Genomic DNA, 13,874 nt, shown 5'->3' with positions numbered 1-13,874 from the left:
ATCAGACTGGTTTGTAGTGGAGGAATTTGTTGCCAGTTTCTTTCATCTTTAATCCGTATTCATGTTGTAATGTAGTAGTACCACAATATGGCAGAAATACTATGTTTTGGCACAAATACTTTGATTTGGTATACTTTAGCTTCTTCACCCCTTTTCAGCAAAATTTTCATTTTTTCACCCTTTTCAGCACAAATTCCAGCTTTTTGGCTGTTTTCAGAAAAAAAACTCTTTTCAGCAGAAACTCTGCTGATTCATCTCTTTTCAGCGCAAGTTTCAGCTTCTTTGCCTCTTTTCTGCAGAAATTCTGCTGATCCACCTCTTTTCTGCAAAACTTTCAGCCTTTTCACCTGTTATCAGCACAATTCTCAGCAGCTTCTGCTCATTTCAGCAGAATTGTCCGTCTCTCCACAACAACTTTTTGCAACTTTTCATCTTTTTCAGCTTTTCAGCAGACAGCTTCAGCGTCAAGGCATCCACACAGCATTTTCGCAGGAAATGCAAATTTTTCTAGTTATTGTGTGGATGCCCTAAAAGGGCTTCCACACTATTGAGTTCCTGTTTCTCTTTATTCTTTATTATTCTTCAAGTTGCTTCCGTGACGCTTTTTGCCGTCTCATCTACTGCCTCAGTTTTCAGCCGATTTTCTCCGCTCAAACTCTATACTGTTCTGCTCTTTCTGCTAATGTTTGCTATGACTTTTGGTGTTTATTACTATTATACTTTTTAAAATATTACACTTTTTTCCTTTAATTTGTCCCATTGAAATGAATGGAAAACTTCCACAATTCTGCTAAAACTTGCTTGTCTTTGAAACTTAACTACTTTGTCATACTTTCACCTAGAAACTCCATTCAAACTTTAAAATGTTCTCAGACTATTGGGCTATTCCTGAATGATTCAGCTTTTTCAGATCTTCTACCGTTTTAATTTTATACCTCTTTAAGTTTTCAGTTGCAAAATTGTGATTTTTCAGAAAATACATGCGTTGTTATGGTTGCTATGCAATTAACTCAGAGTGTGCACTCGTCCTTTCTGAATTTTTTCTCTTCATGCCTGAACAACTTCTTGCTACTCGCTCAATTTCCACTCAACCCCACAAATTATACATGAAAACGTAGGTATTTTTGCTGGCTTTCAGAAAATGTCACTATCATTGTTGTGGGATTTATAGATTTTTGCAAATCTCCTCAGAGTAACATAAAGTCTCAAAACTCTCCATAGAAACTCAATGGAGAGTTTCTTCAAAATCAGCGCTGCAATTCTCTAATGAGAGGCATTTTCAAATCGTCATATCTCCTTAACGAAACAAAGTTGAGACATGACGCTTGTGCCAATATATCTTCAGACATCCCTGATGCTCACAATTCAAGAATTTTTTCCTCACCTATTACCGTTTGGCCATGAATTACACTTGTTTGAGGGTAGGAAATTTTTCCTCGCTCAGATTTCTTCAGATTTCAAACTCTGGAAATGAGGCACTTTTTTCTCTCGTCATATCTTTTGATTGATTTCAACAGAGACCTGAAAATTTCCATGACTGTTCACCAAAGCCTGCTGTTTCTTACGGTGAAAGAATGATTTTGATGCTCCATATAGATTTAGAGTTACAAAACGTTGTTTGAGGGCAAGTCAAGGCAGTTTTGCTTCACCTCTACTCAGTTACAGTATATTACAAGTCATATATCTTCAATAATTTATATTTTATCTCTGAATTATGAAGACCTGCAGATTTCCCATCTCTTCTGAACAAAACGGTGTCAGAATGACCGTTCTAGCTCCTACGGTTAGGAAATTATGGCCATTTGTTCGAGGGGAATCCTGAATGTGAGAAATACACTGAAGGAAACCCATAGCTGTCTCTGTGTCTGTGTGTGTAAGTGCTGATTACAGCAGGTGCAGCCAATTTAGCTGACCTAGATATACCAAGCCCAGACTCTTAACAGCCCCTGTACACTTTGCTCTATGTGTATGTGTGTGTGTATATCAATATTTCTCCCATGTTAAAGTATTACTCCTCCATAATAGTATTTGTGCTAAATCAAAGTACTTCTACTACATCTTAGTACTTCTGCTCAATCATAGTATTTCTGCTAAATCATAGTATTTTTGAAAAATCATGGTATTTGTGCCAAATCATGGTTTGGGGGCAGAACCATAATATTTATTTTATGTTATGAGATTACTACTAAGTGCAGGAATGTCTGTTATGTTATAGTTTATGTGCTGAATATAGTATATCTGCCAAATCATAGTATTTATCCCAAATCATAGTATTTATGCAAAATTACAGTATTTCTGCTAAAAAGCAGAAATAGTACCTTTAGCAGAAATTTCTGTCAAAAGATATTATTTATGTTAAAACATAGTATTTCTGCTAAATCATAGTATTTCTGCCAAATCATAGTATTTGTACTTATTCATAGTACTTGTGCCAAATCATAGTATTTGTACCCAATCATAGTATTTCTGCAATATGATCGTATTTGTGCCAAATCATGGTATCTTTTTGCCAAATCATGGTATTTGTGCCAAATCATGTTATTTGTGGCCAGTTAAAATTTCTGTTATATTAGTGTTACTACTAAGTCATAGAATTTCTGTTATGTTATAGTATATCTGCTGATTATGGTATATGTGCCAAATAATAGTATTTATAGCAAATAATAGTATTACTGCCCAAACATAGTATTTCTTGTAGTATTTGTAGTAGTAGTTGTTGTAGTATTTGTGCAAAAACATAGAATTTCTGCAAAATCATAGTATATCTGTTATGTTATAGTATTACTACTAAGGCATAGTATTCCTACCAAATCATAGCATTCCAAATCATAGTATTACTGCAATTCCATAGTATTTGAGCGAAATCGTAGTATTTGTGCAAAAACATACTATGTCTGCAAAATCACATTATATCTGCTATGTTATAGTATTATTACTAAGGCATAGTATTTCTACCAAATCATAGTATTCCTTCAAAATCATAGTATCACTGCAATTTCATAGTATTTGAGCGAAATTGTAGTATTTGTACTAAATCATGGTACTTGTACCAAATCATAGTATTTTTTGCAAATCATATTATTTGAACCAAAACATTGTATTTGTACGAAGTCATAGTATTTCTTCTAAATCATAGTATTTCACCCAAATCTCAGTAGTTGTGCTAAAACCCATAGTATTTGTGCCAATAAGAGTATTTGTACTAAATCATAGTACTTGTGCCAAATCATAGTATTTCTGCCATATTGTGCTAGTTGTGCAAAAACATAGACTGTCTGCAAAATCATAGTATATCTGTTATGTTATAGTATTACTACTAAGTCACAGTATTTCTGCCAATTTGTAGTATTTGTACTAAATCATACTACTCGTGCCAAATCATAGTATTCAAATCAAAATATAGTATTTGTACCAAAGCATTGTATTTGTAATGAAGTACAGTATTTCTGCCAAATCATAGAATTACTGCAATTTCATAGTATTTTGAGGAATCCTTTTGTTATAGTATTACTTCTAAGTCATAGTATTTCTGCTTTGTCATAGTATTTGTACTGAAACATAGTATTTCTGCCAAATCATAGTATTACTGCTATTTCATATTATTTGAGTGAAATTACAGTGTTTCTGCAAAGACATAGTATTTCTGCCAAATCATAGTATTACTGCTATTTCATAGTATTTGAGTGAAATTACAGTGTTTCTGCAAAAACATTGGTTGGTATTGGTTTTAGTTACCTTTAGCGTATGTGCTAGTTAGCAATAGCTATGGCAGCCCAGTTATTTTATTGTTTTGGGCATGTTCCTGCTTTGTTTTTTTCCCCCTGCAAATTTATGTGAATTTGTACACTGTAATATCGCTGTAATACGTAATGGCTAAGTAGGAGGCTGACTGTTACTAAGTGCATCAGTGTACATAGGTCATCTCTTGTGTTGGAGTGCCCTCTTGTGGCGCCTTTTGGGTAGTGCCTTAGTAAACGTGAACACTGCAAAGAAGTGGTATCAGACTGGTTTGTAGTGGAGGAATTTGTTGCCAGTTTCTTTCATCTTTAATCCGTATTCATGTTGTAATGTAGTAACTTTTGTGGCACAAATACCACAATATGGCAGAAATACTATGTTTTGGCACAAATACTTTGATTTGGTATACTTTAGCTTCTTCACCCCTTTTCAGCAAAATTTTCATTTTTTCACCACTTTTCAGCACAAATCCCAGCTTTTTCAGGTGTTTTCAACAGAAATCTCTTTTATTTCTGATTGCTGATGTCTTTGTTTTTCAGCCGCCCGCCCCTTTCCAGGTGGCGCAATCAGTAATGACACGGCTCTGCAGCTCAAAGGTCGTGGGTTCAATCCCACCTTGGTCAACATTTTTTTTTCACTACAAATTTATACACTTTCACAGACCTGTAATTTATATTGCTAATTTTTTTCACTACAAATGAGTAGTGCAAAACATACTATGTCTGCAACATCACAGTATATCTGTTATGTTATAGTATTACTACTAAATCACAGTATTTCTGCCAATTCAAGGAGGCTGACTGTTACTAAGTGCATCAGTGTACATAGGTCATCTGTTGTGTTGGAGTGCCCTCTTGTGGCGCCTTTTGGGTAGTGCCTTAGTAAACGTGAACACTGCAAAGAAGTGGTATCAGACTGGTTTGTAGTGGAGGAATTTGTTGCCAGTTTCTTTCGCCTTTAATCCGTATTCATGTTGTAATGTAGTAGTACCACAATATGGCAGAAACACTATGTTTTGGCACAAATACTTTGATTTGGTATACTTTAGCTTCTTCACCCCTTTTCAGCAAAATTTTCATTTTTTCACCCTTTTCAGCACAAATTCCAGCTTTTTGGCTGTTTTCAGAAAAAAACTCTTTTCAGCAGAAACTCTGCTGATTCATCTCTTTCAGCGCAAGTTTCTGCTTCTTTGCCTCTTTTCTGTTGTCTTGAATGTTGTGTTTATACTATGGTACAAAGTCACTGACAGTTATTGTTTTATAGGAAGGAAGAATGCAGTACCATAAGTGAGTTCTGTTATGCTGTTATTGACCCTTGAAGCACATTGTAGAACAAGCAAGTGTTTAATGAAAAGCTTCTCCTACCAGCTTGGGGTGGAATTACAAGCTCAAGCTTTCCTGTGTGCTTATTTGCAAGACTTGTATGTGCCATAATAATTTTAATAAAGCAAAGTTAAGATGAGAAGCTTGTTCCAATTCATCTTCAGACAGTGCTGCCAGTCACGGTTGGAGCAGTTTTACTGTCATCTTACTGTTGAGCCATAAATTACGTTTGTTTTCCAACTCTTAAAATGGAGCCGTTTCTTCTCTCGTCATATCTCCGCGACGGAGGTACAAAGAGCTATGAAAATCGCAGTGAAAGTTCAGCAAAGTCTGCTGATTTACCCAGTACAAGAATTGTGCTTCTATCCCACCTAGTTTTTGAGTTACACGACGTTTTGTAACTCCGAAAAATCGGCGTTTTATGCCTCTCACCGCGATCTATTTCTGATTGCTCAAGTCTCTGTGTTTTAGGCACCCGCCCCCTTTGTGACCAGACCTCATTTGGCTCAGAGGGTTGAGAAGCTACTGTGAGACCCGGTGGCAGAGGTTCGAGTCCTACCTGTGACAGTTGCTACACATCATCCCCACTTGCATGCACTCTGCTTTCTTGACACTCTTCAGTGTACCCTTACACATAGAGCCATCTCCATCAAACGCTGCGTCTACACCTCTTTTTTAGCAGATAATTCTGCTTTTTCGCTTGTTTTCAGCAACTGCTGATGCTGATAGCCCTCCTAGTTTTTGAGTTACACGACGTTTTGTAACTCCAAAACGGCGCTTTAAGCCTCACCGCGATCTATTTCTGATTGCTGATCTCTTTGTTTTTCAGCCGCCTGCCCTCTTGCCAGGTGGCACAATCAGTAATGACACGGCTCTGCAGCTCAAAGGTCGTGGGTTCAATCCCACCTTGGTCAAAAAATTTTTTTCACTACAAATTTATACACTTTCACAGACCTGTAATTTATATTGCTATTTTTTTCACTACAAATGAGTAGTGCAAAACATACTATGTCTGCAACATCACAGTATATCTGTTATGTTATAGTATTACTACTAAATCACAGTATTCTGCCAATTCAAGGAGGCTGACTGTTACTAAGTGCATCAGTGTACATAGGTCATCTGTTGTGTTGGAGTGCCCTCTTGTGGCGCCTTTTGGGTAGTGCCTTAGTAAACGTGAACACTGCAAAGAAGTGGTATCAGACTGGTTTGTAGTGGAGGAATTTGTTGCCAGTTTCTTTCATCTTTAATTCGTATTCATGTTGTAATGTAGTAGTACCACAATATGGCAGAAACACTATGTTTTGGCACAAATACTTTGATTTGGTATACTTTAGCTTCTTCACCCCTTTTCAGCAAATTTTCATTTTTTCACCCCTTTTCAGCACAAATTCCAGCTTTTTGGCTGTTTTCAGAAAAAAAACTCTTTTCAGCAGAAACTCTGCTGATTCATCTCTTTTCAGCGCAAGTTTCTGCTTCTTTGCCTCTTTTCTGCAGAAATTCTGCTGATTCACCTCTTTTCTGCAAAACTTTCAGCATTTTGACCTCTTATCAGCAGAATTCTCAGCAGCTTCTGCTCATTTCAGTAGAATTGTCCATCTCTCCACAACAACTTTTTGCAACTTTTCATCTTTTTCAGCTTTTCAGCAGACAGCTTCAGCGTCAAGGCATCCACACAGCATTTTCGCAGGAAATGCAAATTTTTCTAGTTATTATTATTTCCTATTCCGTACGTTTTTCGCCGACTATCTCCTTCAAAACCGTTCAACTTAGAAAAACCATTCAAACACCGTTAGATTCCTCTTCTTTTGGAATGGTGTGCTTCTATTTTTCTCATTTTTAACATTTATATTTTTAATTTTATTCAACTTTTTTCAACAAAAATTTCCCATGGATTTCAATGGGGAGACCCTTCAAATTCTCCTTCAACTTACTCATTTTTAAACTGTATCTACTTCAACATACGTTGACATAGAGCCACCATTCAAACTTTAAAACGAAGACAAGACATTCAACTATTCAACTTGTATTTATCTTTTCAATATCTGTTATACTTTTTCTTCAGTTCCAGTTTAAGTTTCATGATGATTTTTCAGCCGTTTCAGAGTTTATAATGGGTGTGTATGGGACGGAATGTTGGGGCTAGAGTGAGACAGCTCAACTGCTAGAGTGAGAGGAGCAAAAAAATTAATCTTAAAATATTTTTTAAAACTGCTGCTGTGTCCGCAGTGTTTGCTCTACAGGTATGATTTTACCCTCAAAACGTAGCCATCGCTGTCCTCTTTCATCCAATGTGTTTACTATTGTCCTAGGTGTTATGGTTCTTTCATAAATGTCACCAAAGCACAGACTCCTCCCTCCAAGTCCTCCATAGACTCCAATGTTAAAATGGCTCAGAAAGTTCCTTTGAAAATCAGAAGAGCAGGCTGTCTTTACACTGTCACCACGTCCATATAATAAACTCCACAGGCATGAAAACTGAGAATTAGGTAGACTAGACATTGCTGTCGCTCACGGTGAAAGAATTTTGTCAATACGACATATACTTTTCATTTGGGAAGGATTTGTTTGGGGCTGACTTTTCTGTTCATTTTAAGCAGCAAAAGTGAGGTGCATGTCTGTGTGCGTGTGTATGGAGCCCCTGGCTCAGTCACTATAGCAACCAGGCTCACACCTGCCTGCCTAACGAGCTCTGTCTCTCACTGTGCCAAGATTCATCTTAAACACTTCTCTTTCAACTGCTGCTGTGTCCACAGTGTTTGCTCTACAGCCATCATTTTATCCTCAAAAAGAAGCCATCGTTCTTCTCTTTCCAACAGCATGTCTTTCAAAGCTCAGAGATGTAAACCTTTAAAAGTGTGTGGATCCAAGTGTAGGGATTACACTTTAGTCATTCAGTGATTCAAAGAATATGAACTTTTAATATTCATTCAGGTGTTTTCTGACTCTAAATTTTCTGTTCTCATTTCTTAGGTTTTCCAAATTTTAATTTAAAAACTTTTCAGCTATTTTCCAACTTCTTCTGTGTGAACATCAGCTTTCAAAAGTTCTGCACTTTTGTTTTCAGTTTAATAAATCTGCATTTTCCAGCTCATTCAACATTTTTATTTTTAACTCAAAATTCAGCAATTAATTCATTTCAGTGCATACATTCAGATTCAAGCATTCACACTGCAGTTTCTTCAGAAAATGCACTTTCTAGTTATTATTTCCTATTCCGTACGTTTTTCGCCGACTATCTCCTTCAAAACTGTTCAACTTAGAAAAACCATTCAAACACCGTTAGATTCCTCTTCTTTTGGAATGGTGTGCTTCTATTTTTCTCATTTTTAACATTTATATTTTTAATTTTATTCAACTTTTTTCAACAAAAATTTCCCATGTATTTCAATGGGGAGACCCTTCAAATTCTCCTTCAACTTACTCATTTTTAAACTGTATCTACTTCCACATACGTTGACATAGAGCCACCATTCAAACTTTAAAACGAAGACAAGACATTCAACTATTCAACTTGTATTTATCTTTTCAATATCTATTATACTTTTTCTTCAGTTCCAGTTTAAGTTTCATGATGTTTTTTCAGCCGTTTCAGAGTTTATAATGGGTGTGTATGGGACGGAATGTTGGGGCTAGAGTGAGACAGCTCAACTGCTAGAGTGAGAGGAGCAAAAAAATTATTCTTAAAATCTTTTTTAAAACTGCTGCTGTGTCCGCAGCGTTTGCTCTACAGGTCTGATTTTACCCTCAAAACGTAGCCATCGCTGTCCTCTTTCATCCAATGTGTTTACTGTTGTACTAGGTGTTATGGTTCTTTCATAAATGTCACCGATGCACAGCCTCCTCCCTCCAACTCTTCCATAGACTCTAATGTTAAAATGGCTCAGAAGGTTCGTTTGAAAATCAGAAGAGCATGGTGTCTTTCCACTGTCACCACGTCCATATAATAAACTCCACAGGCATGAAAACTGAGAATTAGGTAGACTGGACATTGCTGCCGCTCACGGTGAAAGAATTTTGTCAATAGGACCTGTACTTTTCATTTGGGAGTGATTTGTTTCGACCTGACTTTTCTGTTCATTTTAAGCAGCAAAAGTGAGGTGCATGTCTGTGTGCGTGTGTATGGAGCCATTGGGCGCAGTCACTATAGCAACCAGGCTCACACCTGCCTGCCTAACGAGCTCTGTCTCTCACTCTGCCAAGATTCATCTTAAACACTTCTCTTTCAACTGCTGCTGTGTCCACAGTGTTTGCTCTACAGCCATCATTTTACCCTCAAAACGTCACCATCGTTGTTCTCTTTCCAGCAATGTGTCTTTCAAAGCTCATAGATACAAACTTTTTAAACTGTGTGCATCCAAGTGGAGGGATCACATTTTAGTCATTCAGTTATTCAAAGAATATGAACTTTTAATATTCATTTAGATGTTTTTTGATTCTAAATTTTCTTTTCTCATTATTTAGGTTTTTCTGATTTATATTTAAGACATTTTCAGCTATTTTCCAACTTCTTCTGTGTGGTTGTCAGCTTTTAGCAGTTCGGCACTTTTGTTTTCAGGTGAAAATTTCTGTATTTTTCATCTCATTCAACATTTTTAATGTAAAATTCAGCAATTAATTTCATTTCAGTGCATACATTCAGATTCAAGCATTCACACTGCAGTTTCTTCAGAAAATGCACTTTCTAGTTATTATTATTATTATTATTTCCTATTCCGTACGTTTTTCGCCGACTATCTCCTTCAAAACCGTTCAACTTAGAAAAACCATTCAAAGACCGTTAGATTCCTCTTCTTTTGGAATGGTGTGCTTCTATTTTTCTCATTTTTAACATTTATATTTTTAATTTTATTCAACTTTTTTCAACAAAAATTTCCCATGTATTTCAATGGGGAGACCCTTCAAATCCTCATTCAACTTACTCATTTTTAAACTCTTACTACTTCCACATACATTGACATAGAGCCACCATTCAAACTTTAAAACGAAGACAAGACATTCAACTATTCAACTTGTATTTATCTTTTCAATATCTATTATACTTTTTCTTCAGTTCCAGTTTAAGTTTCATGATGTTTTTTCAGCCGTTTCAGAGTTTACAATGGGTGTGTATGGGACGGAATGTTGGGGCTAGAGTGAGACAGCTCAACTGGTAGAATGAGAGGAGCAAAAAAATTAATCTTAAAATCTTTTTCAAAACTGCTGCTGTGTCCGCAGCGTTTGCTCTACAGGTATGATTTTACCCTCAAAACGTAGCCATCGCTGTCCTCTTTCATCCAATGTGTTTACTATTGTACTAGGTGTTATGGTTCTGTCATTAATGTCACCAAAGCACAGCCTCCTCCCTCCAACTCTTCCATAGACTCTAATGTTAAAATGGCTTAGAAGGTTCGTTTGAAAATCAGAAGAGCATGGTGTCTTTCCACTGTCACCACGTCCATATAATAAACTCCACAGGCATGAAAACTGAGAATTCAGTAGACTAGACATTGCTGCCACTCACGGTGAAAGAATTTTGTCAATAGAAGTTGTCGTTTTCTTTTGGGAACGATTTGTTTCGGGCTGACTTTTCTGTTCATTTTAAGCAGCAGAAGTGAGGTGCATGTCTGTGTGCGTGCCATTGGGTGCAGTCACTATAGCAACCAGGCTCACACCTGCCTGCTTAACGAGCTCTCTCTCACTCTGCCAAGGTTAAACCTAAAAATGTCTGCTGCATCTAAGCAGTTGTAGGAAGATTAACTTTTTCAATAGGTACAATAAGACAGATTTGACAGGGGTCAGTAGTTAGTATATGCCAACTAAGTAGAGTATTATGACTGGCACACAGGTTTTTCAGATCTGGGCATTTGGAGTCAGTTGATGACTTTAAAATCATCCTTTCTGACTGGATAATTAAAGCTTACAGCATCTACCTGTCTGTAGTTGATTTTCCCACATTTTAACTGTTTAATTAATCTAATCTCATTTAATGTCTCTGTTTATAGTTTGTAGTTTATCTCCCCACTAACAAACTTAAAGTAGTCTTAAAATAAAACCCACAAAACAGTTCAAGATGAAATACTTTTTATTTGCTCATGTAATGCCAGTTGCCATATTTTTCTGTATGTCACTCATTCGCTTATACAAAAAGTACCAATACACTAGTCTAGTGTATTTTTTCCCTCTATCTCTCTATGTCTCTCACACACAGAGACTAACACACAGACATGTATATACTCATTATTGCTGTTCAAACTGATGGTCAAATTTCCAAGCACCACCTGAACGCCTCATCTGTTTTCATCCCATCACTGGACCAACTGTCGTCATTCCGCTTTGCTCTCTGCTGTGGTAAGTACAGTACACTCAGTACTGCACTGTTTTATTTTTATGATGGTAATATATGTTTGACATTTAAACTCACATATCAAGTCCAACAGAGTTTAAAAGAGTTCAAAGAATAAAGAAAGAAAAAAAAGAACACCTTCGCTATCATTTATATTTGTTTATGACGTTTTGCTGTTAGCAGCAGTGCTAACGCTAGCTTCAATGCTAATGCTAGCAACGATGCTAATGCTAGCAACAATGCTAACGCTAGCTATAGTGCTAACACTAGCGTTAGCAGTTGTTAACTGACAAAAAGAATATTCCTGTGATATTTCTTGGCGGTCAGTGAGACAAAAGTAACAATTGAGCTTTATTATTGCCATTGTGACTTAGTTTTAACAGTAAGAGTGCTTTATGACTTTTACTGTTAGCAGCCGTGCTAACGCTAGCTTTAATGCTAATGCTAGCAACAATGCTAACGCTAGCTATAGTGCTAACACTAGCCTTAGCAGTTGTTAAGTGACAAAAAGAATATTACTGTGATATTCCTGTGATATTTCTTGGCGGTCAGTGAGACAAAAGTAACAAATGAGCTTTATTATTGCCATTGTGGCTCAGTTTTAACAGTAAGAGTGTTAGGGCTAGCAGCAATGCTAACACTAACTGAAGTGCTAACGTTAGCAGGAATGCTAGCGCTAGCAGCAATGCTAAGACTAGTAACAGTCTAACAGTAGCCTTACATAAGTGGAAATACTTAAGTTAAATAGTTTGAATTATAAAATGGCTGCTGTATCAGCTAGTGTGCTATATTACTCTATAATTACCCTGCTGACTATAAGTTCAGTGTATCATGTCGTGTGGGTTTTGTATTTCTGTTAGTCTGATAACACTGTACAGACAACTAACATATTGTTTCTCGTCTTACACTTTCAGGAACTTGACTCACATCTGTGCTTTGCCTGGTAGGTGTGCACATACTGTAAGAGAAGTAGACCAAAATAAAAAAATAATCTGACTAACATAAGCTGTAAAGTGAGGGTTCAAACTTTGTGCTAGACCTTTTAAACACAATTTTATAATAAATACACATAAGTGCAGCTTAACAATTGGGCTAAAATATTTTTATCGTACATTTTTGTAGTCACACTACATGTGATTAATTAATGATTCACTCAATCATATTTGTATTTAAAAATATTATTGCTGAATTTAATTAAATATTTATTCTTTTAAAAAATACCCAATTGTGCAACTTTTTGCACATGGCAGCCAACAACAGTTTAGCTTGAATATTTGTTTTGTCCTTTTTCAGTAGTCACAGTTAGTTCATACAATTACCATGTGATATCATTTTAATAAAATTATTATTTTTTTCTTCTTTTTTGTTCACAGTGTGCAGAAGAAGAACAAGGACCAGATCTCCAGTCTTCTCTCTCACATCCCAACCCCCCATCCCCTCTATCCTCTGTCCTACTCCACCTGTTGTCTCTGCCTTCTTTCCATCTGTATTTCACCCTGTGGTTTGTGAGAAATTTTGCCAAACCAAGAATCTTATTATGGTTTGATTTCAAAGCCGTGTCTCTCCTGCTCTGTCTGTTCTCTCTGCTAAATTTTCTCTCTACCTGTTTTTCACTCTTTGGCTTGCTGCTGAAAAATGCACAAGCCAATAAAAAGCAATAAAGAGTGCATATTTTGCCTCAACCTTTGAACAAACTGAACAAAGAAAACTCTACGGTTTGATTTCAAAACCGTGTCTTTCCTGCTCTGCCTGTTCTCTCTTCTAAATTTTCTCTCTACCTGTTTTTCACTCTTGGCTTGCTGCTGAAAAATGCCAAGCCATTAAAGCAATAAAGAGTGCATATATTGCCTCTACCTGAGAACAAACTGAACAAGCAAAGAAAACTAATTCACGGTTTGATTGTGATTTCCCAGCCGTGTCTCTCCTGCTCTGCCTGTTCTCTCTTCTAGATTTTCTCTCTACCTGTTTTTCATTCTGGGCTTGCTGCTAAGTTGTGCCAAGCCAATAAAGAGAGTGCATAATCTCTCGACTGAAGAACAAACTGTTAAACAAAGACAACTGTTTCTGAGAAATAAAACTGAAATATAAAGACAAAGCCAACAATTCTTGGTGTGTGCCAATCTTATTTTATAAACATATTTTCTAAAGACTAAGAGAAACACTTGTGTAAAAATGCCAAGGAAGCAGAAAAGTCACAAGCTGCAAAACAACGCTGGAAGAAGTTCCATGAGATTCATAGTGTACCAATATGTGAACAAGATGAGTTTGATTTTCCTCAGTGCTCTGCAGAAGACAGTGTGTCTACAAAGACCAATGCTGACAGTGTTAAACAGGCAGGTCAACATGTTCCTGCACATGTACAACAGGTATCGTATGCTGATGCTGTAAAGAGTGGACTGCAGCATGAATTTAATGAACAACATGAGGTGTCAAGTGCCCCACAGGTGGGTTATGCTGATATTGTGAAAAGAGGCTGTCACAGTGATGTG

At 36.6% G+C, this 13,874-nt stretch overlaps 1 long non-coding RNA gene across 1 annotated transcript; it reads left to right on the top strand.

Moving 5' to 3' along the window:
- Positions 1-11,222: 11,222 nt before the first annotated feature.
- On the top strand, positions 11,223-12,915 carry LOC120438741. The gene is made up of 3 exons (XR_005612092.1): positions 11,223-11,390; positions 12,300-12,328; positions 12,759-12,915. It is a non-coding gene; the product is annotated as an uncharacterized LOC120438741 (long non-coding RNA).
- Positions 12,916-13,874: the final 959 nt, after the last annotated feature.

This window comes from Oreochromis aureus, linkage group 3, assembly GCF_013358895.1.
Source record: "Oreochromis aureus strain Israel breed Guangdong linkage group 3, ZZ_aureus, whole genome shotgun sequence".
NCBI classification, from domain to species: domain Eukaryota; kingdom Metazoa; phylum Chordata; class Actinopteri; order Cichliformes; family Cichlidae; genus Oreochromis; species Oreochromis aureus.
The sequence above is the reverse complement of the archived record's forward strand: the minus strand, read 5'-3'. Positions and strand labels throughout refer to the sequence as shown.